We start from the raw sequence: 25,789 nt of genomic DNA, 5'->3' as shown, positions 1-25,789 counted from the left end.
AGTCGTTAATCATAAAACATATACCTCCACCCTTCTGCTTCCCGGAGAGATGTTTGTTCCTGTCGGCGCCATGTACTGAAAACCCAACTGGCTTTACAGAGTCAGACAGTATATGTCCAGAGAGCCATGTTTCTGTTGGCTCTATGAAAAGCAACTCTCGCCTTGAGCTCATCAACTTTATTATCCAGAGATTGGACATTAGCGAGTAAAATACTCGGGAGTGGTGGGTGGTGTGCACGCTTCCAAAGTCGGACCAGAAGACCGCCCCGAGAACCTCTCCTCCGCAGGCATTGTTTTGGGTCAGCCTCTGGAATAAGTTCAATTGCTCTGGGGAGAGCCAACAAAGGATTTGCTCCAGGGAAGTAATCTTGGTCGTAATGCTGGAAGTTCTAGTGAGTTACCGCTGCTCTAATATCCAATAGTTATTTTCGGCTGTATGTAATGACACAAAACAGTTCCTGAGCTAATAACATAAAAAATAGTACATAAACAAACAAAATACTGCAATTTCCTAAGAGCTAGACGCGATGCTGTCATCTCCGTCGGCGCCATCATTGACACAGTATGAGTAATACTTTCAAAGTTTTTGAAATGTTCCGCATTGACTGACCTTCATGTCTTAAAGTAATGATGGACTGTCATTTCTTTTTGCTTATTTGAGCTGTTCTTGCCATAATATGGACTTGGTCTTTTACCAAATAGGGCTATCTTCTATATACCACCCCTACCTTGTCACAACACAACGCATTAAGAAGGAAAGAAATTCCACAACTGATCTTTTAACAAGGCACACCTGTTAATTGAAATGCATTCCAGGTGACTAACTCATGAAGCTGGTTGAGAGAATGCCAAGAGTGTGCAAAGCTGTCATTAAGGCAAAGGGTGCCTACTTTGCAGAATCTAAAATATAAAATATATTTTGATTTGTTTAACACTTTCTTGGTTACTACATGATTCCATGATGTGTTATTTCATCATTTTGTTGTCTTCACTATTATTATAGAAATGTAGAAAATAGTACAAATAAAGAAAACCCCTTGAATGAGTAGGTGTGTCCAAAGTTTTGACTGGTACTGTACAGTAGAGTGCATTGACAACCATCAACGCACAAAACATCAATTTGAAATTTCAAGGAGCCATGGAAAGAGAAACCATTATACCATTGCTTTTCTCCCCATGGGAATCTGCTATCTCATTTTATTTCCTCTGCTAGATGTAGTCTTGCACAAAAACTAGTCTAGACCCAGTAGTCTTTTTTTTCTCCAGCTCGATATGTCAAGGCCTAAGACAATCTATGGGGGATACAATCTTCACAGCTCTGCAGATTTTGCTGCAAGGAGGTAAAGTCATTAGATCATTTATTTTGGTACTGTCCACATGTAGCTCGTTTTTGGTCACAGGTCCAGGATTTTTTTTAACCTTTATTTAACCAGGTAGGCTAGTTGAGAACAAGTTCTCATTTACAACTGCGACCTGGCCAAGATAAAGCACAGCAGTTCGACACATACAACAACATTAAATTACACATGGAATAAACAAACATACAGTCAATAATACAGTAGAAAAATTAAAAGTCTAAATACAGTGAGTGCAAATGAGGTAAGATAAGGGAGGTAAGGCAATAAATAGGCCATGGTGGCGAAGTAATTACAATATAGCAATTAAACACTGGAATGGTAGATGTGCAGAAGATTAATGTGCAAGTAGAGATCCTGGGGTGCAAAGGAGTAAGATAAATAAATAAATACAGTATGGGGATGAGGTAGTTGGATGGGCTGTTTACAGATGGGCTATGTACAGGTGCAGTGATCTGTGAGCTGCTCTGACAGCTGGTGCTTAAAGCTAGTGAGAGAGATAAGAGTCTCCAGCTTCAGTGATTTTTGCAGTTCGTTCCAGTCATTGGCAGCAGAGAACTGGAAGGAAAGGGGGCCAAAGGAGGAATTGTCTTTGGGGGTGACCAGTGAGATATACATGCTGGAGCGCATGCTACGGATGGGTGCTGCTATGGTGACCAGTGAGCTGAGATAAGGCGGGGCTTTACCTAGCAGAGACTTGTAGATGACCTGGAGCCAGTGGGTTTGGCGACGAGTATGAAGCGAGGGCCAGCCAACGAGAGCGTACAGGTCGCAGTGGTGGGTAGTATATGGGGCTTTGGTGACAAAACGGATGGCACTGTGATAGACTGCAATCAATTTGTTGAGTAGAGTGTTGGAGGCTATTTTATAAATGACATCGCCGAAGTAGAGGATCGGTAGGATGGTCAGTTTTACGAGGGTATGTTTGGCAGCATGAGTGAAGGATGCTTTGTTGCGAAATAGGAAGCCGATTCTAGATTTAATTTTGGATTGGAGATGCTTAATGTGAGTCTGGAAGGAGAGTTTACAGTCTAGCCAGACACCTAGGTATTTGTAGTTGTCAACATATTCTAGGTCAGAACCGTCCAGAGTAGTGATGCTGGACGGGAGGTCAGGTGGGGGCAGTGATCGGTTGAAGAGCATGCATTTAGTTTTACTTGCATTTAAGAGCAGTTGGAGGCCACGGAAGGAGAGTTGTATGGCATTGAAGCTCGTCTGGAGGTTAGTTACAGGACATACAGGAACTCAAGTCCTTCTGTTCACCCAACGTAGAACATCTCCCAATCAAATGCTGACCGTATTATCTCCCGAGAGAATTTTCGTCAATAATAGCCACAGCAGTCTATATCCCCCCTCAAACCGATACCACGACAGTCCTCAAATAACTTCACTGGACTTTCTGCAAACTGGAAACCACATATCCGGAGGCTGCATTTATTGTAGTTGGGGATTTTAACAAAGCAAATTTGAGGAAAAGGCTCCCGAAATTCTATCAACATACTGATTGTTGTATTCGCGCTGCTAAAACTCTTGACCATTGTTATACTACCTTCCAGAATGCATATAAGGCCTTCCCCCGCCATTTCATTCTGCAAATCAGACCACGATTCCATCTTGCTCCTCATCCCCCATTAGGCACAAACTCAAACAGGAAGCACCCGTGGTAAGGACTATTCAACGTTGGTCTGACCAATCGGAATCCACGCTTCAAGATTGTTTTGATCACGCGGACTGGGATATGTTCAGTGTAGCTTCAGAAAATAATATTGACATATATACAGATACGGCGAATGAGTTTATCAGGAAGTGCACAGGAGTTGTACCCACCTAGGCCAACCAGAAACCGTGGATAGATGGGAGCATTCGCGCCAAACTGAAAGCGTGAACCACTGCATTTAACCAGGGCAAGAAGACTGGGAATATGGAAGAATACAAACAGTGTAGTTATTACCTCCACAATGCAATCAATCAGGCTAAACATTGGTATAGGGACTAAGTACAGTCCCAGTTCAACAGCTCAGACATGAGACGAATGTGGCAGGGTCTACAGACAATCATGGATTATAAAAGGAAAACCAGCCACGTCACGGATACCGACGGCATCTGGACAGGTTGAACACCTTCTTCCCTCGCTTTGAGAATAATACAGTGCCACTGTCGCGGCCCGCTATCAAGGACTGTGGGCTATCCTTCACGCCTTTTAAGCGTGTTAACCCTCGCAAGGCCCAGTGGTATCCCTAGCCGCGTCCTCAGAGCATGCACAGACCAGCTGGCTGGTGTGTTTACAGATATATTCAATCTCTCCCTATCCCAGTCAGTTGTCTACACATGCTTCAAGATGGGCACCATTGTCCCTGTACCTAAGAAAGCAAAGGTAATTGAACTAAATGACTATCGTCCCATAGCACACACTTCTGTCATCTTGAAGTGCTTTGAGAGACAAGTCAAGAATCATATCACCTCCCCCCTAGACCCACTTCAATTTGCTTACCGCCCCAATAGATCCACAGACGATGAAATCGCCACCACACTGCCCTGTCCCATCTGGACAAGAGGCTATGTAAGAATGCTGTTTATTGACTATAGCTCAGCCTTCAACACCATAGTACCCTCCAAGCTCATCATCAAGCTCAAGGCTCTGGGTCTGAACCCACCCTGTGCAACAGGGTCCTAGAGTTCCTGACGGGTCGCCCCCAGGTGGTGAAGGTAGAAAACAACACCTCCTCTTCGCTGATCCTCAACACAGGGGCCACACAAGGGTGTGTGCTCAGCCCCTTCCTGTCATCCCTGTTCACCCATGACAGCGTGGCCAAGCACGTCTCCAACTCAATCATCAAGTTTGCAGACGACACAACAGTAGTATGCTTGATTATCAACAACGATGAGAAAGCCTACAAGCAGGAGGTGAGGGCTCTGGGAGTGTGGTGCCAGGAAAATAACCTCTCACTCAACGTCAACAAAACTAAGGAGATGATCGTGGACTTCAGGAAACAGCAGAGGGAGCACCCCCCTATCCACATCGATGGAACCGAAGTGGAAAGCTTCAGGTTCCTCGGCGTACACATCACTGACAAACTAAAATGCTCCACCCACACAGACAGTGTGGTGAAGAAGGCGCAACAGCGCCTCTTCAACCTCAGGAGGCTAAAGAAATTTGGCTTAGCACCTAAAACCCTCACAAAATGTTACAGATGCACAATTGAGAGCATCATGTCGGACTGTATCACCGCCTGATACGGCAACTGCACCGCCCACAACCACAAAGCTCTCCAGAGGGTGGTGCGCTCTGCCCAACGCATTACCGGGGGCAAACTTCCCGCCCTCTTGGACACCTACAGCACCATAGGAAGGGCAAAAAGATCATCAAGGACATCAACCACTGCCACTGCCTGTTCACCCCGTTATCATCCTGAAGGTGAGGTCAGTACAGGTGCATCAAAGCTGGGACCGAGAGACTGAAAAACAATTTCTATCTCAAGGCCATCAGACTGCTTAACAGCCATCACTAGCACATCAGAGTCTGCGGCATATAGACATAGATTAGGAATCTCTGGCCACCTTAAAAATGGATCACTAGCCACTTTCTTATCTTGCATTACTCATCTCATATGTATAAACTGCAATCTACACTATTCTACGGTATCTTAGTCACTTTTAAATTGTGTTTACATATTGCATCACCCATCTCATATGTACATACTGTATTGTATTCTATACTACACCACTGACTGTTAAACAACCATCTCCAGCACATCAGAGGCTGCTGCCTATAGACATAGATTAGGCTACTTTAAGGATGAGATACTAATCACTTTAATAATGTCTCCATATCTTGCATTACTCATCTCATATGTATAAACTGTACTCTATACTATTCTATGGTATCTTAGTCACTTTAATTGTGTGTAAATATGGCATCACCCTTCTCATATGTATATACTGTGTTCTATACTATGGCATTGTATCTTAGTCCAATGCCGCTCAGACATACAGTATATGTATATATTCTTAATCCATTCCTTACTTAGATGTACGTGTATTTTGCGTATATGTTGTGAAACTGTTAGATATTACTTGTTAGATATTACTGCACTGTCGGAGCTAGAAGCACAAGCATTTCGCTACACCTGCAATGACATCTACTAAACACGTGTATGTGACCAATACATTTTATTTGATTTCATACTTATGTGGCATGTTCCTAAGAGCGTGAATTGAGCTGGAGAGGAGAAATGACATGCATTTGGAACAAAAGCCATCTGTAAAAAATATTCCCTATATATTGCACTACTTTTGTAGTGCAAAAGTAGTGCATAGAGAATAGGGTGCCATTTGGGACACACACTCCCCTTGACACCTCTTAAGACCATCTCAATCTGGGGCCCTGTTTCGAAGACGATGGCTTTACGAAATGTGTTTAGGAATGTGTTTGACGGCCTTTGATCTGTCCGTCACACATCACGCTACACTCCATATTTTCCTGTTCCACCAACCAACAATGCCCTGTAGAAACGCATTTTCTTTTCCTAATTAACACGTTTCATAGCAAGCCTTTGGATTCTGTTCAACTTCAGACAATTTAAACGGATGGCTATTTCTATTCCATGCCATTTCAGGCAGGCAGGGTGGAGGGAGACGCTATGGGGTCCTTGTTGGAGGCACACTGGGGGAAGGCTACTGGGAGACTGTGAGCTCTGTGTTGTAAAGCTAACGCTTATTTGATTTATTAAGAGGTTTGTTGCTTGCTGGCTGCTTGAAAGTGGGGCAGCATGCATGATGAGCTGAACATCTCACATTAGACTCACAAGCAATTGGCATGATTGAAGAGTGGCACTTACATGAAAGAGAGAGGGCAAGAGAGAGAAAGAGGGAGAGTGTGTGTCTCGGGTGGAATTTGGGGATTTACCCCAAAGGGGAAACTCACACTGAAAACGCACACCCACGGACACACATAAAAGCCTACATGATGCCTACACAAGTGAGCAAACACACACTTCAAACACAGCAAACAAGAAAACCAGCTCAATCAGACTCATCATGTCAGACAGACAGACATCTCAGAAACATACATTACTAGGCTACATGCAAATAGAGTCAGACAGGTACACGCACGCACGCACACACATGTTTTTGAGGGAGAAATATGCTGGAGACAGAATTTGTATAACAAACACACACTTTGTAAATCTTTGTAGAACCAAAGCATGTGTGAAGGATGTCATGCTGCTTGCTTAGCGAATACCGCTTCCTCCTGATTCATTTCACACCGAGGTCCGAACCCAGGAACTCTGCCTTGCTAGCACACATGACTACTGCCCTCCTGAAGAATCTTACTAATCGCCGCCCTAGAAAAGCTGGCTATTCAATGGTACAAGTGGGGACACTTCAGGCTGAGGAGTAAGTTTCACACATCCCTATGTCCTACACTTGCTACAGTGCAAATTTGAAGTTTAAGCATATGCTCATATATATACTGTATTTCCCAGTGTACAGCATATTTCCCTATAGATTATGCATGGTGATCAGTGGGAATGGTATGTTGCTATAAGTTCTCCCTGGTGTCTATTTAAAAACAACTATTGAAAGTGAAAGTGACTGGGAAAGATCCATTCCCCTTGGTGGGATTTAAATTAGTTTAGCAGTGTAGCAGAAGGATGTTCCTTTCTCTCCCCCTTCTTTCTCTATTTCCCCCTCTTTCTCCCCTTTCTCTCCCTGTCTCTCTCTCCCTGTCTCTCTCTCCGTCTCTATCTTTCTCTCCTTCTAAATCATTTCTCCTATCTAGCTGGAGGGAGGAAAGGAAAGAGGAGGGAAAACTGTGAACTAGTTAATTGCAGCTTTTAATTGAATCCCAGGAGCATTTTGAGGCCCGATGGTGATTGGAATCAAATAGCAGAGTTCCATTTGTTTTTCCATTCTCCTAAATTCTTCAAAAAACAAACGGCTGGAGCGAAGGATTCTGGGATGTGCTCGGGGCCAATCAGTTTTAAGTTATGAGGTTGTGTAACAAAGTCACGGCACCCCTCACCACCATCCAACTCTACTTCTTTTTCACTCCAGCCCTCTCTACACTATCTACCACTATCTATCTTTCCCTCTCCTTCCCTTACTATCCTCCATGTTATCTGTTTCGGTCATGATTTATTTATCTTCATTATACTTGCTTTCACCATTCATTCACAGCCTAGTAATGCCTACCTTCCTCCCACCCTCTCCCTTCATCTTTCCTCTTGTGTAGCAGAGCTTAATTCCTCTCTCCCGCCTTCATTTCTCTTGGAACAACAAGTTGACCAGCCCTCTGTGCCCTACCTCCTCTGTTTCCCCTCTCCCTGTGTTTTTCTCTCTGTGTCTGTCTTTGTGTCCCCCCTCCCCCTTCCTCTCATCCCACACTCCCTTTCTCTCTCTCGATTCAGGCCTAATTAGGGAGATGCCTTCCTGATCAATAGGCATTCCTCTCGGGAGAGTGAGCAGTCCAGCCCAGCCAGTGTGGCATGTGTGTGTGTGTGTATGTCGAGTAGTAGGGAGCCAAGGGGGGGGGGGGGGGTGGGTGCGTAGACAGTCCACATAGGGGACAACAAGGCTATGTACGCACACACAAAAAACACACACAAACACACACACACAAACACACACGCTCGCTCTCCTTTGTACTCGAGAAACACACCCCACTTCACAGTGGGGACTGACATACACACAGACGCACGCACACAATGGCATATTCGTTTCTTATCTCCCTAGCTCTTGGTCTCTCGTTTGGTACCAGGTGTAAGACAAAGAGCTAGAGTTGAGCGGCTAAAGTGACACAATGCTATCGTATTACTCGTTGTGACACCACACCACCACACCGGTTTTATAACCGCTGTCAAACGAGGGGTCAAATAAAATAACATCAAGCTTTATTTATATATTGCATTTCAGACATGAATGCAACGCAATGCATTTCACAAGGAAAAACAATGAAAATAAAAACAGAAATATTTACTACATAACAAACATAAGAGGATAAAAAACAAAAGAATAACAATAAAAACCGAAAGACTAAAAAAGCACCCTAGGGAAAAGCAAAGCTAAAAAGGTGTGTTTTAAGATCTCTTTTAAATACTGTGCCTTGCAAAAGTATTCATCCCCCTTGGCGTTTTTCCTATTTTGTTGCATTGGAATCTGTAATTTAAATTGATTTTTATTATATAGTCCAAATTGGTGAAGTAAAATGAAAAAAATTACTTGTTTCAAAAAACTCTAAAAAACAAACAAACGGAAAAGTAGTTTGTGCATATGTATTCACCCCCTTTGCTACGAAGCCCCTAAATAAGATCTGGTGCAACCAATTACCTTCAGAAGTCACATAATTAGTTAAATAAAGTCCACCTGTGTGCACTCTAAGTGTCACATGATCTGTTACATGATATCAGTATATATTTATATACACCTGTTCAGAGTCTGCAACATCACTAAGTTAGGTGCACCACCATGTAAGCGACACCATGAAGACCAAGGAGCTCTCCAAACAGGTCAGGGACAAAGCTGTGGAGAAGTACAGATCAGGGTTGGGTTCTAAAAAATATCAGAAACTTTGAACATCCCACGGAGCACCATAAAATATATTATTAAAAAATTGAAAGAATATGTCACCACAACAAGAGAGGGAGGGCCACCCACCAAAAGAGGGCCACCCACCAAAACTCACGGACCAGTTAAGGAGGGCAATAAAGAGACCAAAGATAACCCTGAAGGAGCTGCAAAGCTCCACAGCAGAGATTGGAGTATCTGTCCATAGGACCACTTTAAGCCGTACACTCCACAGAGCTGGGCTTTACGGAAGAGTGGCCAGAAAAAAGCCATTGCTTAAAGAAAGGAATAAGCAAACACGTTTGGTGTTTGCCAAAAGGCATATGGGAGACTCCCCAAACATATGGAAGAAGGTACTCTGGTCAGATGATACTAAAATTTTGCTTTTTGGCCATCAAGGAAAACGCTATGTCTGACGCAAACCCAACACCTCTCATCACCCCGAGAACACAATCCCCACAGTGAAGCATGGTGGTGACAGCATCATGCTGTGGGGATGTTTTTCATCGGCAGGGACTGGGAAACTGGTCAGAATTTAAGGAATGATGGATGGCGCAAATACAGGGAAATTCTTGATGGAAACCTGTTTCAGTTTTCCAGAGATTTGAGACTGGGATGGAGGTTCACCTTCCAGCAGGACAATGACAATGAGCAACTGCTAAAGCAACACTAGACTGGTTTAAGGGGAAACATTTACATGCCTTGGAATGGCCTAGTCAAAACCCAGACCTCAATCCAATTGAGAATCTGTGGTATGACTTAAAGATTGCTGTACACCAGCGGAACCCATCCAACTTGAAGAAGCTGGAGCAGTTTTGCTTTGAAGAATGGGCAAAACTCCCAGTGGCTAGATGTGTGAAGCTTATAGAGACAAACTCCAAGAGACTTGCAGCTGTAATTTATGCAAAAGGGGGCTCTACAAAGTATTGACTTTGGGGGGTGAATAGTTATGCACGCTCAAGTATTCAATTTTTTAGTCCTATTTCTTGTTTGTTTCACAATAAAAAATATTTTGCATCTTCAAAGTGGTAGGCATTTTGTGTAAATGAAGTTATACAAACCCCCCAAAAATCAATTTTAATTCCAGGTTGTAAGGCAACAAAATAGGAAAAATGCCATGGGGGGTGAATTCTTTCGCAAGCCACTGTATATCCACAGTTTCGGCCCCCCTCAGGTTCTCTGGCAGGCTACTCCAGAGGCAGGGGGCATAGTAACTAAAGGTTGCCTCTCCATGCCTCTTAGTCCTAGACTTTGGGATAGTTAAAAAAGGGCAGTGCCAGAAGCGCTGAGAGACCTAATGGGTACATAACTCAAAAGCATGTCTGACATGTATTGGGGTGCACAATCGTGAATTGATTTAAAAACCAATAGAATAATCTTCAAATGAATTCTAAAACTCACAGACAGCCAGTACAGAGACTTTAAAAACGATGCAATCTCCAGACAGGGGAGCATTACAGTAGTTAGTTAAGCCTGCTTGTAATAGAATTGTGGATAAGTCTCTCTGTATCAGCCTGAGATAGAAACTGCTGCACCTTTGCAATGTTCCTGAGGTGGTAAAAAGCTATTTTGGTCACATTCCTAATATGTTATTCCGAAATTGAGATCAGGGGCTTTCAAGCTGATGACTTTGTGGCTTTGTTGTTTGAAGTCCTGGGTGGTTCAGTTGTATTGGTGTCCTAGAACAAGGTAATTTGCCTGTAATTGCCCTAGAAGGCTGGTAGAGCTACACTGCTAAACTCAGCCAAAAAAGAAACCTCTCACTGTCAACTGCGGTTATTTTCAGCAAACTTAACGTGTGTAAATATTTGTATGAACATAACAAGATTCAACAACTGAGACATAAACTGAACAAGTTCCACAGACATGTGACTAACAAAAATGGAATAATGTGTCCCTGAACAAAGTGGGGGTCAAAATCAAAAGTAACAGTCAGTGTCTGGTGTGGCGATCAGCTGCATTAAGTACTGCATTGCATCTCCACCTCATGGACTGCAAAAGATTTGACAGTTCTTGCTGTGAGATGTTACCCCACTCTTCCACCAAAGCACCTGCAAGTTCCCGGACATTTCTGGGGGGAATGGCCCTAGCCCTCATCCTCCGATCCAACAGGTCCCAGACGTGCTCAATGGGATTGAGATCCGGCCTTTTCGCTGGCCATGGCAGAACACTGACTTTCCTGTCTTGCAGGAAATCACGCACAGAACGAGCAGTATGGCTGGTGGCATTGTCATGCTGGAGGGTTATGTCAGGATGAGCCTGCAGGAAGGGTACCACATGAGGGAGGAGGATGTCTTCCCTGTAACGCATAGTGTTGAGATTGCCTGTAATGACAACAAGCTCAGTCCGATGATGTTGTGACACAGACCAGATCATGACCATACCATGACCAGACCATGACGGAACCTCCACCTCCAAATCGATCCCGCTCCAGAGTACAGGCCTCGATGTAACGCTCGTTCCTTCGACGATAAACGCAAATCCAACCATTACCCCTGGTGAGACAAAACTGTAACTTGTCAGTGAAGAGCACCTTTTGTCAGTCCTGTCTGGTCCACCGACAGTGGGTTTGTGCCCATAGGCGACGTTGTTGCCGGTGATGTCTGGTGAGGACCTGCCTTACAACAGGCCTACAAGCCCTCAGTCCAGCCTCTCTCAGCCTATTGCGGACAGTCTGAGCACTGATGGAGGAATTGTGCTACTGTAACTCGGGCAGTTCCTGTTGCCGTCCTGTACCTGTCCCACAGGTGTGATGTTCGGATGTACCGATCCTGTGCAGGTGTTGTTACACGTGGTCTGCCACTGCGAGGACGATCAGCTGTCCGTCCTGTCTTAGGCGTCTCACAGTACGGACATTGCAATTTATTGCCCTGGACACATCTGCAGTCCTCATGCCTCCTTGCAGCATGCCTAAGGCACGTTCACACAGACGTTCTTTCTTTTGGTGTTTTTTAGAGTCAGTAGAAAGGCCTCTTTAGTGTCCTAAATGTTCATAACTGTGACCTTAATTACCTACCGTCTGTAAGCTGTTAGTGTCTTAACGACCTTTCCACAGGTGCATGTTCATTCATTGTTTGGTTAATTGAATAAGCATGGGAAACAGTGTTTAAACCCTTTACAATGAAGATTTGTGAAGTTATTTGGATTTTTTACGAATTATCTTTGAAAGACAGGGTCCTGATAAAGGGACATTTCTTTTTTTGCTAAGTTTATATTGCTAGCTACATTACATATGAAACTGTGCTGGAATTTCTTTTCATTTTACTCTTCTGGCTTTTGAAAGTGTTTCAGTAATTCAAAATAAATAATACAACCCTTGACATCATCGTCAGCAAATTAATTGGTTTCATAGCGGAAGACCCTAGGATGACTAGCAGACTCCATTGCATGCAAATGTTGCATAGCTCTCAATATACATAATTGACGCTAAATTCTCACCAATGTCCCTTTTAAAGTTGACTGGGGAACGCCACAGCCTCAAGGTCATAACAGAAGCAGTAAATTTCATTTTCATAACATTTGGACAACAGATTTGACTAAGAGCAAAGTGAATTACAGTAAGTCAGTTCAATAAAGGAAGGATGTATCTAAACAACTAACCTACTCAGAATAATGCAGTAGTAAGGAGTGTTTGTGTATGGTTGTGTACTACCTATGAGAGAGGGGCCAGGGGCCATGTGGGACCATCTAGGGCCTCTGGCTGAGGGTAACAGTTACACACTGACAGCCACAAGGCCTGCTGCTCCTCTTTTTCCTGCATGTACTCTAAAGCAAGAAAGAATCAGATTGCCTTATGTCTACTGTGAGTGTGTGGTGTGTGTGTGTGTGTGGATGTGTTTAACTATTTTTGTGGTGTGTGTGTGTGTGTGTGTGTGTGTGTGTGTGTGTGTGTGTGTGTGTGTGTGTGTGTGTGTGTGTGTGTGTGTGTGTGCGTGTGCGTGTGCGTGCGTGTGCGTGCGTGTTGAGAGCGTGCGTGCTTGTATGTGTGTGAGAGAGAAAGTGAATTTTGAGAGAGAGAATGTGTGTGTGTTTGTGTGTGTTTGTGTGTGTGTATGCACACGCGTGCATGTATGTGATTATTTAATTGACATTTCCATATCTATCTTACATAACTTCCTGCCAAAACACAGCAGCCAGTTAGAATAGCCTAATGGCTATCTATGTCCATGTGTGCCTTATTCCACTGATAGAATACAGAACTATGTTCAAGGCTTCAAAGGATGTCAAATATGCAAAGTATATACAATCAAAACTCACACAGTAAACATTTTAAAGTGAGAGTCAAACAGAAATAAGATTATCTTCAAGTCCCAACTGCCTTATTAGGCATTCAGGGAATATGCATTTGTAACTCTCACACAATTAGTGAAGGGTGTGGGAGAAAGATGATAGTGTGTTTTGCACCATACTGTATGCTGACTACAGGTTTGTTAATGATGGATTTATCACATTCTTAGTGTGTGTGTGTGTGTGTGTGTGTGTGTGTGTGTGTGTGTGTGTGTGTGTGTGTGTGTGTGTGTGTGTGTGTGTGTGTGTGTGTGTGTGTGTGTGTGTGTGTGTGTGTGTGTGTGTGTTTGTGAAAGACAGCATATCTGTGAATAAGTGTGTCTCAGTGTATGGATTATTATGTGCATATTCATTTGTTTCACCACCAATATTTAATCCGTTTTTTACATGTGCACATAAGTGTGTGAGGGTAGTGTGTTGTTGGCATGGTGCAGCCTCTTTAGACTGATTACCCCACCGGCTGGAGGTAGAGCGCTATCGTTTGGGTTATTAATGAGCTCCGTTGAATCGGACTGAGAGCATGGTGCATGGCCAGAGTGGGCGCCTCCTCTTCGCTACTGTAGTTGGAGGCACCAGAGGATATGGCCAAAGGTGAGGCAGCAATTAATGGAATTAATTTAAATTTGTCACCTAAAGCCTCACAGTAGGTGGTGGAAGTTCAAAAGATCCCATTGGCCCCTCATAAAAATGATTTGTAACTGTTTATCATTGCATTTGGATATGGAGGGACAAATATTCTTGGTCAATATTGTGGTTTGGTATATACGGTGCCTTCAGAAAGTATTCACGTCCCGTGACTTTTTCCAAATGTTGTTGTTTTACAGCCTGAATTTAAAATGGTTACAATTGAGATTTTGTGTCATTGATCTACACACAGTACCCCATAATGTCAAAGCACCCCATTGTAGTTACTCCACAATACTAGCATAAATGACAGAGTGAAAAGAAGGAAAGCCTATACGGAATACAAATATTCCAAAACATGCATTCTGTTTGCAATAAGGCACTAAAGTAAAACTACAACAAATTTGGCAAATACGTAAATGTTTGGGGCAAATCCAGCACAACACATCACTGAGTACCACTCTTCATATTTTCAAGCATGGGGGTGGCTGCATCATATTATGTGTATGCTTGTCATCGGGAAGGACTGGGGAGTTTTTTTAAGATAAAAAGCAACAGACAAAATCCTAGCGTAAAACTTGGTTCAGTCCGTTTTCCAACAGACACTGGGACACAAATCACCCAACAGCTGTACAATGACCTAAAACACAAGGCCAAGTATACACTGGAGTTGCTTACCGAGACGACATTGAATGTTCCTGATTGGCCTAGTTACAGTTTTGACTTAAATCGGCTTGAAAATCTAAGGCAAGGCTGTCTAGCAATGATCAACAGCAAACTTGACAGAGCTTTAAAAATATATATATACAGTGGGGAGAACAAGTATTTGATACACTGCCGATTTTGCAGGTTTTCCTACTTACAAAGCATGTAGAGGTCTGTCATTTTTATCATAGGTACACTTCAACTGTGAGAGACGGAATCTAAAACAAAAATCCAGAAAATCACATTGTATGATTTTTAAGTAATTAATTTGCATTTTATTGCATGACATAAGTATTTGATCACCTACCAACCAGTAAGAATTCCGGCTCTCACAGACCTGTTAGTTTTTCTTTAAGAAGCCCTCCTGTTCTCCACTCATTACCTGTATTAACTGCACCTGTTTGAACTCGTTACCTGTATAAAAGACACCTGTCCACACACTCAATCAAACAGACTCCAACCTCTCCACAATGGCCAAGACCAGAGAGCTGTGTAAGGACATCAGGGATAAATTGTAGACCTGTACAAGGCTGGGATGGGCTACAGGACAATAGGCAAGCAGCTTGGTGAGAAGGCAACAACTGTTGGCACAATTATTAGAAAATGGAAGAAGTTCAAGATGACGGTCAATCACCCTCGGTCTGGGGCTCCATGCAAGATCTCACCTCGTGGGGCATCAATGATCATGAGGAATGTGAGGGATCAGCCCAGAACTACACGGCAGGACCTGGTCAATGACCTGAAGAGAGCTGGGACCACAGTCTCAAAGAAAACCATTAGTAACACACTACGCCGTCATGGATTAAAATCCTGCAGCGCACGCAAGGTCCCCCTGCTCAAGCCAGCGCATGTCCAGGCCCGTCTGAAGTTTGCCAATGACCATCTGGATGATCCAGAGGAGGAATGGGAGAAGGTCATGTGGTCTGATGAGACAAAAATAGAGCTTTTTGCTCTAAACTCCACTCGCCGTGTTTGGAGGAATAGAAGGATGAGTACAACCCCAAGAACACCATCCCAACCGTGAAGCATGGAGGTGGAAACATCATTCTTTGGGGATGCTTTTCTGCAAAGGGGACAGGACGACTGCACCGTATTGAGGGGAGGATGGATGGGGCCATGTATCGCGAGATCTTGACCAACAACCTCCTTCCCTCAGTAAGAGCATTGAATATGGGTCGTGGCTGGGTCTTCCAGCATGACAACGACCCGAAACACACAGCCAGGGCAACTAAGGAGTGGCTCCGTAAGAAGCATCTCAAGGTCCTGGAGTGGCCTAGCCAGTCTCCAGACCTGAACCCAATAGAAAATCTTTGGAGGGAGCCGAAAGTCCGTATTGCCCAGCGACAGCCCCGAAACCTGAAGGATCTGGAGAAGGTCTGTATGGAGGAGTGGGCCAAAATCCCTGCTGCAGTGTGTGCAAACCTGGTCAAGAACTACAGGAAACGTATGATCTCTGTAATTGCAAACTAAGGTTTCTGTACCAAATATTCAGTTCTGCTTTTCTGATGTATCAAATACTTATGTCATGCAATAAAATGCAAATTAATTACTTAAAAATCATACAATGTGATTTTCTGGATTTTTGTTTTAGATTCCTTCTCTCACAGTTGAAGTGTACCTATGATAAAAATTACAGACCTCTACATGCTTTGTAAGTAGGAAAACCTGCAAAATCGTCAGTGTATCAAATACTTGTTCTCCCCACTGTATATATATAATAAATAAATAAAAGATGGGCAAATATTGTACAAACTAGGAGTGGAAAACTCTTAGAGACTTACCCAGAAAGACTCAAAGCTGTAATCACTGCCAAAGGTGATTCTAACATGTATTGACTCAGTTGAATACCTATCAGTTGAATACCTATCTAATCAAGATATATTAGTGTTTTATTTTCCATTAATTAATTAACATTTTTCAATGAATGTTCTTCACATTCTTCCATTTTGAGAGATCGTTGACAAAAAAAAAATACAATTTAATCCCACTTTGTAACACAAATGTGGAAAAAGTCAAGGGGTGTGAATACTTTCTGAAGGCACTATATATTTTTCTACAAAATTAAGGACAATCCCCTGAGCTTTAAAGATTAAGTGTCTTCAGTGATCTGAATTACCTCAGAATTCAAATAACTCAGTGGCAGTTACATTGCCAATACCAACCTACCTATTTCCAAATTGAAATGTTAGGGTCTCACTGTGGGCAGAAAACTAGATTAAGGTGTGCACCTTATATATAAACATGAGAGGAACTAAGCTCAGTCACTCACCTCATCATATCTTTCTGAGATCAATATTGACAATTGACTCTCAGAGCCAGCTACCCAATAGTGAGGCATACAACTCTTCCTTGTAGGAAGAAATATTCTTTCTGTTTGCATAATTTATTTTAATGACTTTCCCCTGGATGAGTGCTATAGAAATTCATTTTAGGTATCTCTATTCATTCTCACCTCTGGCTCCAATCTCTTGATAGGAGCTCAGAGTGTTGTAGCTAGCATAGTGCTAAAGCCAGGCTGGCGCACAGAGATAACAGCTAACGTTAGCATTAACATAGTTGCGGAGGCTAACGCCCCGACAGATGTCGACCCTTGTCATCGCTGTCACTTCTCTCTACGGTTGGCACACACTGACCCTTTCACTGTCATCCAATCCCCCACTGTCGGGTGGTTTAGCATTAGTGCCAACTCGCCATGATAACTGAGACACAACCTCCCGCGGTTCGCAGGTCAATCGGTGGCTACGCTAAGTGTTAAGCCCGTGCAGCTGGACAAGAAATTTGCCACCTGGCAGCCTGACAGACAGGTCCAGCCCTCCAATCAGCACCTCTCCTCCGTTTCCTCTTTCTCGCCCCTCCAATAGAACTTCCTCTGGAGAAAACTGACAGCCCTTTTTTATGACTTGTCAACTCGCCAGCCCCTTGCTTTTCACAGTCCAAAACGGAAACACTGGAAGATAATTGGCTAATTTCATAGCTTGGATGTTTTCTCTCCAGTGAAGAAGAAACTCTGTGAAGTGTGTTGAACAAACGAGCTGGCTGCCAGCATGTCGTTGTCATGTTGTATTCTGAGTAGAAGCCAGAAACTAGTGAGGCTCAATGGAGTTAGCAGAGCTAGCCGTTAGCAATGAACAGATCAATTTGATCCGATATGACAGTGCGGTCCTTCTCTTGAGTGATGAGGTCGGAACTGAACTCAATATTGGTCCGACTTCTCAGGGCAGATGTCCCTTAAGGTGACACAATCGAGTCACTTCATCCCAACTTAGTGTTCAGTTGACCTCCAACAGACTCTGTGGTCATTTTAAGGCTAGCTGCCCTACTGTGTTCAATTGTCTTGTCTATGTCAGTGTTCAACTGGCATGAAAGAGCAGACAAGGTCTGGGGCTGTTTAAAAGACACTCAAATTCTGAAGTCTACTCTGTATAAAAATTTATCAAGAAAATTGTGATTAAAAAGAAAAGCTGTGCGGCCATTGACACCCAACCCAATGTTTTCACGTAGTGTAATTCTAATGATCTGTGGGGATTTTGGCTATTTTTTCACATAATGGAAATATAACTGGTTAATATATGCTTGAGTGTATTTCAGGCTTTCTAACCCATTTTTCTGTTCAACATGGACCATAGCACTCAAAGGAAGATCCGTCAGTACATAACATGGTCACTTTAGCTGCGGGGTAAAAGACCTAGCATCTGTTTGTCTTTTGGCGATGTTTCAATAAGGAAGCAGTGATGACTGGCGAGACCAGTGACCGATGCAGCTCGTGTCACATGACTTGGGTGTCCGGGCGTAAATCATTTGTTGTCTACACTGAAGCAGTGCCCAGACCAAAGCCCCAAAACAAGCAGAGATGACATCTAAGCAATGTGTTTATGTCCGTGGATTTACTGTACCTGTTTGACTGATGTGTTTCCAAGTGTGAACATGTGGGTCAAGTCTGTGTACCATGTACGTTTGGAATTGTTTGCATATTTCTCTGCTTCTGTTCTTATGAATGAACGATGTTCGTGTGAGCACGTAATATGGCCAGTCATTGATGGGCAGTGGGCAGCTGGCGCCCTGGGCTCTATCTGTGTAAGTGGACAGGTCAGAAAGCTGAGCATTTCAATCACACACTGACTGGCACTGATACACACAGCAAATCCCCCAAGACGCTTTCCTCAACACTCCTAGTATCACCCAGAAGCAGAATAGACCATAGCTGGCTTTCAAGTATTCTGAGAACATAACATTACTTTGTATTTGTGTAGTAACTACTATACACAATCATTGACAACATACAGTATATATGTATTCCTTTTTGTGGCCTTGTAGGACATTTCTAGCCTATCTGTTCAGGAATCTTAATCAGTCATGAGCTGGGCTATTGCCACCAAATGGAATCTTTATAACAATATAATATATAATATAATATAGGGCCGGGACGATACCAGTATCGCGATACTCGTTAGAATCGCGACAAAGAAACACAAAACGAATCGGATTTAAAACTGCAATATGTAACTTTTTGGGAGACCCGACCAAATTCACATAGAAATGTCAGTTATAGATCTGTCATTCTCAATGAAATCAAGCGGTAGATATGTTCTATGTGTGCTAAAGTATGTCTAAGTTTAGTTTTTGTGTTTTTTACTTTTGTTTCTGTACACCAGCTTCAAAAAGATGCAAATACAATATTCTGGTTTATTGAAAAGATACTTCACAGCAGTTTAGTGGTACATTGATTCTTTACACTCTGAGGGCTTATTTTGTAACATAAAATTAGGCAAACTATTATAATTTTAGCAATTAGAAAATGGCAGAGTGATTTCTGCACCTTTCTTCCACAACAAATTGAGGTTGTTCTGAGGACAAAAGGGGGTGCAACTCAATATTAGGAAGGTGATCTTAGCTTCCTAATGTTTTGTACACTGAATGTACATGGCAGAAGTGAAGACAGCTCTCGGTGGCCGAAAGATGATGAGGTTTTGTGTTTCCCCAAGCCCTGGCATTTGAAACTTTTTTCCCTCTCTCTTGTTCATTCTCACTCTCCTCCGACCTGCGTCCTTTTGTTTGGTTTTATGCTGTACGCTATATCGGTTTCTCACCATCAATTTTGACCGCACTCTGCTGTCTCTTCACAAGGGAGTGCGGGATTGACTGATACACCCAGTATTGTGTTGAGTGCCCCCTTTAGTTCCATTAGAGACAACCGTGGAGGGTCTGTTATTGCATACAAAAGACACTCAACATTTCTGTTGCAGTGTTGAGAACTTCTGTTGAAGTGCATTAGCGTTTCAAATCTACCATTACTGGACCCACTAAGGCCTACTAGAGGGTGAAGTAGATACTATCAAATATTTGCGAAATATTTATAATCAGCTGAGGTTAGTAATGCCAGCCATTGTTGTCAAGTCTGTGATTGGATTGTTAACCTAATATAGTGACCATTTGAAACATTACTTTCAATTTTATGTGTGGACTGGGTCTGGTTCATTTTGTTTTGATTGTATTACTTTGTATTTAAAAAAACAAATTGTTCGAAAATGAAATTGCTATCTTGATTCATTCCTTAATAATTTTTTGTTTTTAAAATGAAGATGGAATGAATCAGCATTAAACAAGCAGACTTCACAGGGAAAACATGTCTAAGTATAGGCTGAGATGATTATTGTAATCCTGCTTCTTGATCCCTAATGTTATTTCATCAATGCACTTTTAATTGCCTTGTGGACTGAACTGCAAGTGCAAGATATTGAACATGACAATTTATTACCATTACCTAAAGATTCAGGACCGAAGTAGCTATCTAGCTCAGTGGAGGGCTGGCAGACTTTTGGCCCAGGAGTTGAGGAGGGAACATGGGATTTGTGTGGAGGCTTTCCAAATGCCCTACATATTAATCAACATTACATTACAGTCATGGACAGGGCTGTAGAAATGGAAATTAGACCGAACAGCAGTGTCTATTAACTCTGGTCCTGCGGATCCATTGTGTATGCTGGATTTAGCTACAGTATAGCATTAATGGGACACTTTTTATATTTGGTTGTTTAACAGGAACCCAGTTAACTGGGAAGCTTTGAATATAAATAATTGAAATAAATATACTGTCAGATGAGATGCACATTCAGATGCATACTACAGAATTGGGACAGTGATCATTTTGATGTTGTTTTGGCTCTATATTCCAGTACTTTGGATGTGAAATTATAAAATGACTATGCGGTTGAAGTTCAGAATGTCAGCTTTAATTTGAAGGTATTTTTATCCATATCGGTTGAACCGTTAAGAAATTACAACACTTTATGTACATAGTCCCCCCATTTTAGGGGACAAAAAGTATTGGAAAACATTCCTTTGTATTCGTATTAAAGTAGTCAGAAGTTTAGTATTTGGTCCCATATTCCGAACACGCAATGATTACATCAAGCTTGTGACTACAAACTTGTTGGATGCATTTTCTGTTTGTTTTGGTTGTGTTTCAGACTATTTTGTGCCCAAAATAAATGTATGGTAAATAATGTATTGTGGAGCCAAATCAAATTTGTAAACAACAGGTGTAGACTATCAGTGAAATTCTTACTTATGGGCCCTTCCCAACAATGCAGAATACAATTTTAAAAAACATATATATATATATAATAATAATAATAACAGAAAAATAAATAAATACACAATGAGCAATGATAGCTTGGCTATATACATGGTGTACCAGTACCAAGTCAATGTGCAGGGGTACAAGGAAATGGAGGTAGATATGTACATAGGGGTAAAGTGACTAGGCAACAGGATAGATAACAGACAGTAGTCAGCAGCGTACGTGATGAGTGTGGAGATGAGAAAGCGTGTGTGGTGAATGTGTGCCTGTGTGTTCGTGTTATGTGTGTGTATGTGTGTGTGTGTGTGTGTGTGTGTGTGTGTGTGTGTGTGTGTGTGTGTGTGTGTGTGTGTGTGTGTGTGTGTGTGTGTGTGTGTGTGTGTGTGTGTCTTGTTGACGTTGAAGGAGAGGTTGTTGTCCACGTTGAGGGAGAAGTTGTTGTCCTGGCACCACACTGCCAGGTCTCTGACCTCCTCCCTATAGGTTGTCTCATCGTCGTTAGTGATCAAGCCCACCACCGTTGTGTCATCGGTAATGCACCCTTTTATATTTGAGATTCTTCAACGTAGCCACCCTTTGCCTTGATGACAGCTTTGCACATTCTTGGCATTCTCTCAACCAGCTTCATAAGGAATGCTTTTCCAACAGTCTTGAAGGAGTTCCCACATATGCTGAGCACTTACGCTGGCTTCTTTTCCTTCACTCTGCGGTACAAATCATCCCCAACCATCTCAATTGGGTCAATTGAGACTGAAAAACAGCTTCTATCTCAAGGCCATCAGACTGTTAAACAGCCACCACTAACATTTAGCGGCCGCTGCCAACATACTGACTCAACTCCAGCCACTTTAAAAATGGGAATTGATGGAAATTATGTAAAAATGTACCACTAGCCACTTTAAACAATGCCACTTAATATAATGTTTACATACCCTACATTACCCATCTCATATGTATATACTGTACTCTATATCATCTACTGCATCTTGCCATCTTAATGTAATACATGTACCACTAGCCACTTTAAACTATGCCACTTTATGTTTACATACCCTACAGTACTCATCTCATATGTATATACCGTACTCTATACCATCTACTGCATCTTGCCATGCCGTTCTGTACCACCACTCATTCATATATCTTTATGTACATACTCTTTATCCCTTTACACTTGTGTGTGTGTATAAGGTAGTAGTTGTGGAATTGTTAGGTTAGATTACTTGTTGGTTATTACTGCATTGTCGGAACTAGAAGCACAAGCATTTCGCTACACTCGCATTAACATCTGCTAACCATGTGTATGTGACTAATAAAATTTGATTTGATTTGACAATGTAGAAAATAGTGAAAATAAAGAAAAACCCTTGAAAGAGTAGGTCTGTCCAAACATTTGACGGGTACTGTATATATAAAGTGGGCTGAAGCTACTGACCCGGAAGCTTGGCTCTTTCACTCCACCCAGGCTTTTGGGAGGGAGGGTTGACAATTAGCTTGTCATAGTGGATGTAAGCATTGTCCCCACGCTCTCTGCCAGCTTTCATTAGCTGGGATAAGTTCTTTCCGCCTCTGGCTCACAGCTTCAGAGAAGTCCTCGTTGAGGAAGTTGTAGGTTCCTCTCAAGTTATTGGCTCTCTCCAGAACAGCCATCTTGTCTTTGAACCTTAGGAACTTGGCTACTATCGGCCTGGTTTCTGTCACCTGGGCTGGTTACAGTTTTTCCAGACCTGTGTTTACAGGTTTTCAATCTTCCTATGATCCATCTGCAGCTTTTCGGTGATCATTTCTCCTGGATTGCCTTTCTAGATAGTCTGTTTTCCCAGTCATCTGTAATAGTTCACAGACAGTGCTGATGTTATCTCGTGTGGACTTACAATTTGTTGTCATCTTGCTGCAAATCTCTTTCAGGACATCCACCTCTCCCTGGGAAAACTGCAAACTATTCTTAAGGTCTTGTAAATCTCTGGTCAGATTGTCCATTGTTTTGTTGGTTGACTCCACTAGTATTTGGACAAAGCTCTTGAAGCTATTTTCCTGTTGCTTTAACAATTACTTGTATACACATTTTTGTTGATTTAACAGATTGCGCACCTATGATAGCGAAACACTGTCCTCTCCATTATTCCAGCCTTTTTTAACTTTAGGGGGCATGACGGTAGCAACGTAAGCTGGTACTGATACGCAACAAACTTTAGGGCAAAAATGTTATTTTAGCCAAAATAGTGATTATTTATTATGAGAGGGCCTTAAATATTAACTAGTAATGCTGCATACTCCAAGAAGATTAAGATCTCACATTTCTGGTAAAAATAGTTATAAATTGCGCAGGTGGACTTACTTTTGAGGACACAAGCTCAAGTACATAGTGCAAATATTATTTATTTCCTATTCAACAAAAGAGGGATCAATAGGGCTAGAAATGACTGAATGACTGAAATGACATCTCAGTCATTTCTAGCCCTATTGATCCCTCTTTTGTTGAATAGGAAATAAATAATATTGCTAAATATATTAACAATCAAATTATAAACAACTTACAATAAGATTTCACATTTCTCTTAACTGTCAAATAAATATGATCATACTTAATGACAATACACAACGTGATTTTGTCCGCCTGTGACAAAGAGAAAGTGGTATTTTTAAAATTCTACAAAATTATTTTGTATTTTTTCCTGTCGAGAGCTATAAATCCATCTGAGAACATCACAACGAGATGACTGCTTTTGTTGCATCCATTAGATTCTCCCGTTTCATATGCGCTATTGCAAGCGCAGCTGTAAGGTTCCTTTGTCTGGATAGGCCAAACAATGTGACGTTCTGCTTTCTATGCTAATATAATATGTTGTGTGTCTGTGGACCTCACAGCTGCACTTGCAATAGCACATTAGAATCGGGACAACCAATGCTTTTAGGGAATGTAAAACAATTGATGTTGCGCCGTTCACAGAGCTCGCTGTACACAGAAATATCTGTCAGAACCAGTACAGAAACGCTCAAAGTACCCTACATAGGGGACTTAACATCTATGAGGCTTTAATCAGCCACAAGCCCAGGACTATCTGCGATCCCAGCCACAAGGGCTAACCGCGTCGAGGGCTGTGTTCAAACTGTTAAGGAAACCTGGCTAGCTTGATAGCTAGCAACTAGGCTAGCTTGATAGCTAGCAGCTAGGCTAGCTGCTTTGCCAAGCAGCAGCTTTTCAGATTTTAGGGTTTAGGGACTCTGGCCTGACAGATGCCGACCTTTGACCTCGAGGTTGTACACCTGCTCTAAAACATAGCAAAACAGGTGTGGGGGCCACTTCGTGTTGCAGCCACCTAATAGTTTTTCTGGTTTAGCACTCCAAATAGCCCATTACCTGTCTAAACTTTGCTAGCTACAGTACAGTGAAAAAGTATTTGCCCCCTTTCAGATTTTATTTATTTTTGCATATTTTTTATACTAAAAGATGATACTAAAAGATGGCGCCGACAGAGATGGTCCCCTCGCTTCGAGTTCTTAGGAAACTATTCTAACTCAGGCAAGCAGAACCTCAAGACCTAAATATTAGCGATTGAGCAACAGCTGTTGTTAACAAAGAGACACACACCTCCCCCTTGAGCTTACCCGACGCTGCCGTTCTGTGGTGACGATTTAGTTTTTATTTAGTATTTCGTTTTTTTATGTTTTTACACTGTTAACCCCAGGAAATCTTAAGTCTTATTACATACAGCCGGGAAGAATGATTGGGTATAAGAGCAATTTTAACTTACCAACATTACGACCAGGAATACGACTTTCCCGAAGCGGATCCTCTGTTCGGACCACCACTCAGGACAATGGACCTAATCCCAGAAGCCGACCCAAAACAACAGTGCCGCAGAAGGGGCAGACGAAGCAGCCACCTGGTCAGGTTCCGTGGATGGCACATCGCCCACCACTCCCGAGTATACTTCTAGCCAATGTCCAGTCTCTTGACAACAGGTAGGTAGAGGAAATTCGAGCAATGGTTGCCTTCCAGAGAGACATCAGATATTGTAACATTCTCTATTTCACGGAAACATGTCTCTCTCAGGATATGTTGTCGGAATCGGTTCAGCCACCGGGCTTCTCCATGCATCGTGCCGATAGAGATAAACACCTCTCTGGGAAGAGGAAGGGCGGGGGTGTATGCTTCATGATTAACGACTCATGGTGTAATCATAACAACATACAGGAACTCAAGTCCTTCTGCTCACCCGACATAGAATTCCTTACAATCAAATGCCGGCCATTTTACCTACCGAGAGAATTCTCGTCAGTTATAGTCACAGCTGTGTACATTCCCCCTCAAGCAGACACCAAGACGGCCATCAAGAAACTTCACTGGACTATATGCAAACTGGAAACCATATATCCTGCATTTATTGTAGCTGGGGATTTTAACAAATCAAATTTGAGAACAAGGCTACCTTAATTCTACCAGCATATTGATTGCGCTATGCGCATGGGCAATACCCTCGACCACTGCTAACCTAACTTCCGTGATGCATACAAAGCCCTCCCCTGCCCTCCCTTCGGCAAATCCGACCACAACACCATCTTGCTCCCACCGTCTTATAGGCAAAACTCAAACAGGATGTACCAGTGACGAGAACCATTCAACACTGGTCTGACCAATTGGAAGTCACACTTCAAGATTGTTTTGATC

General features: G+C 42.5%; 1 protein-coding gene across 6 annotated transcripts in view; it reads left to right on the top strand.

Annotated features, from left to right (window-relative positions):
• The window catches only part of LOC139530540 (roundabout homolog 3-like), a 297,879-nt gene that overhangs the window by 99,853 nt on the left and 172,237 nt on the right, over window positions 1-25,789 (top strand). The window lies entirely within an intron of this gene.

The sequence above is a fragment of the Salvelinus alpinus genome, chromosome 1 (genome assembly GCF_045679555.1).
Source record: "Salvelinus alpinus chromosome 1, SLU_Salpinus.1, whole genome shotgun sequence".
NCBI classification, from domain to species: Eukaryota; Metazoa; Chordata; class Actinopteri; order Salmoniformes; family Salmonidae; genus Salvelinus; species Salvelinus alpinus.
This window is presented reverse-complemented; position numbering and strand designations above follow the sequence as displayed.